Source organism: Echinops telfairi, unplaced genomic scaffold, assembly GCF_000313985.2.
Source record: "Echinops telfairi isolate 266 unplaced genomic scaffold, ASM31398v2 ScPeMD7_7469;HRSCAF=8507_1, whole genome shotgun sequence".
Lineage (NCBI taxonomy): Eukaryota > Metazoa > Chordata > Mammalia > Afrosoricida > Tenrecidae > Echinops > Echinops telfairi.
Genome location: NW_022111373.1, coordinates 119,273,378 through 119,276,198, shown reverse-complemented (window position 1 = coordinate 119,276,198; position 2,821 = coordinate 119,273,378). Strand labels below are relative to the sequence as shown.

At 43.8% G+C, this 2,821-nt stretch overlaps 1 pseudogene; it reads right to left on the bottom strand.

Annotated features, from left to right (window-relative positions):
* Positions 1 to 850: 850 nt before the first annotated feature.
* Positions 851 to 1,348, bottom strand: LOC101649446 (annotated as a pseudogene).
* Positions 1,349 to 2,821: the final 1,473 nt, after the last annotated feature.

Genomic DNA, 2,821 nt, shown 5'->3' with positions numbered 1-2,821 from the left:
GATGTACAAATGCGCTTTACACAATTGATGTGTGTATGGATTGGGATAACAGTTGTATGAGCCCCTAATAAAATGTTAAAAATAAAATAAAATAAAAATGCACTTAATAGATATTTATTGAGTGGTAGGTAGTTACATCCAGAAACCCTGGTGACCTAGGGGATTACATACTGGGCTGTTAACTGCAGCTTGAAACCACCGCTGAGAGAAAGCTGAAGCTTTGTGCTCCCCTAAAGATTGTCTTGGAAGCCCTCAGCAGACAGTTCTACTCTGTCCTTGTGTTAGTCTGGGTAGACTAGAGAAGCAAAATTCATAAACACTCATATTTTATAACAGAGTTTTATATTAAGCATACCAACCCAGTCCAGTCCAAGGCCATGAGTCCGACATTAGCCCATATGTTCGACATCGATCAACAAAGTCCTCCTCACACTCACAAAACACACGCAATGAAGCCAACTGCAGGAGGAAAGCCGAATCAGAGAGCATGTAAGCAGCTCAGCACTGGCAGGGGTCTCCACGCAGCTGCTCCAACACCCAGGGCTGCATCAGGGTAGGTCCATGTGGCTTCTCCTCAGGGATATCTCGCAGGAAGTGAGCCTTGCAAGCTGAGGCAGAGAACTAGCTAAGGCAGCAGCAACTGGTCCAACCATCAGAGCAAGACAAGAGAACTCAAAAGGCGAGGCTCACCAAGCCATTTATCTCTCCACCCTTCAATTAATCCCACATGCGTTTATCAGCCAGGTTGTCACAATAAACCTTAACTATTACAGTCCTATAGGGTCACTATGAATCAGAGTCCATTCAGTGGCAGTAAGGTTCTCCCCACCCGGATCAGCTTTATTTCAGACTAGGCCATGAACTCATAGGGGGATAGGTTCCAGCAGTTTGGGCTCCTTCCCATTGGTCTGCACCAAGTGGGCCTCTCTTAGGGGGGCAGGCTGACGCTTCAGCTGCACCCAGGTACCCTTTCTCCTTGGCATCCTTCTGATTGTTTTCTTTCCCTCGCTTCAGGAAGCTGTCCCGGCTCTTTGAGTGCTTAATGTGCTCAATGCGCACATTAACTCTCTTGGCGAGGATCTTGCCCTTAACTTACTTGTTCATAGGCAAGCTCGTTTGCATGCCAATGGCATGCTGGGTCATGCTATAGATGTGTTGTTTTGCCACGACAATCTTCGTGCAGCATCCTCTTTCTGAACAGTGAGTACCCAAGCCCTTAGTGTCCACAATGTCACCTTTCTTGTAGATTCGCATATTTGTGGCCAGTGGAACAACGCCATGCTTCCTTCCTGAAGGGCCTGGAAAACACGTAGCAGGTGCCCTTCCTCTTTCTCTTAGCATTCGTCATTTGGCGGGTCACTGCAAGATGGCAGTTCTGGCAGAAAGGCAACATTCTTTTTTTTGAACTACATGCCAGGGCTTGAATTGTTCAATAGTCTTAAAAAATCAAGAGCAGCAACATAATTTACTTTTGTTGTTAACTGCATGAGTTTTGACCCAGAAAACCAAAAAAAGTAGAGACCTCCATCTTTGTGCTTACCCAGGTCAGTGCTTAAGGCGCTGTGGTCATGTGTTAGGCTGCTAAGTGTAGATCAGCAGGTCAACCCAAAACCATTCTTTGGGAGAAAAATGAGGTGTTCTGCTCCCGTAAAGACTGACAGACTTGGAAACCCTATAGTTTCGCTATGAGTTGGAATCGACTCAATGACAATTTAGTTTGATTTTCTGTTTTGTTTTCCTGCTGTATTTTTTTACATCTAGTCTAGGCCTGATTCACAGAATGTACCCAGTGAGCACTGATGAATGATAAGAGCATGCTGGGCCACTAGACATGGTAGTTGGACGGCTTTTAAATGTCACCTAGGAAGATGAAAACATCCGGAAGTGTCAACCTTGTACTATACAAACTTCAAATCCAACCCCCAAACTCGGAATCTTCTGTTCTCAAGTTCAGGGGAGAAAAGAGGCACAGCAAACTGAAAAAGGAAACAGAAGCTTAAACTCAAACAAAGAAACAGTTCCTACCCAGTAATTCTTAACCTTTCCTGGTTCACTAAAGGCTCTAATTATCTGATGAAAGCTATGATGAGTGTCACTACCATGACTCGAATTTGACCTTGCAAGTCTGGCTAGACCAGAGGATGTACACTGGTACAGATAGGAACTGAAAATACAGGGAATCCAGGGCGGATGAGCCCTACAGGACCAGTGGTGTGAGTGGCGAAACAGGGAGGGTAAAGGGAGAATGGGTAGGAAAGAGGGAACCGATTACAAGGAACTATATGTGACCTCCTCCCTGGGGAACAGACAACCGAAAAGTGGGTGAAGGGAGATGTCGGACAGGGCAAGATATGACAAAATACCAATTTATAAACTATCAAGGGCTCATGAGGGAGAGGGGAGCGGGGAGGGAGGGGAAAAATGAGGACCTAATGTCGGGGGTTTAAGTGGAGAGAAAATGTTTTGAGAATGATGTACAAATGCGCTTTACACAATTGATGTGTGTATGGATTGCGATAACAGTTGTATGAGCCCCTAATAAAATGTTTAAAAAGAAAGAAAGAAAGCTATGATGAGTGTTTGCCCAGAAAAATGCACACACACGTGCACACATATACACATGCACACACACAATTACAATGTTCAGTTTCTAGACTACATCTATGGACTACAATATAAGAACTTTGGAATAGGTAGGGAATATGTAAGCCAAATACGATTTCTTTTTATGTTTAAAAATCTGTTTTTTAAAAATACGAAAACTTGAAATACAAGCCTTTACGTTTAACAAACATATTTACCAAAAATATTCTGATCAGGA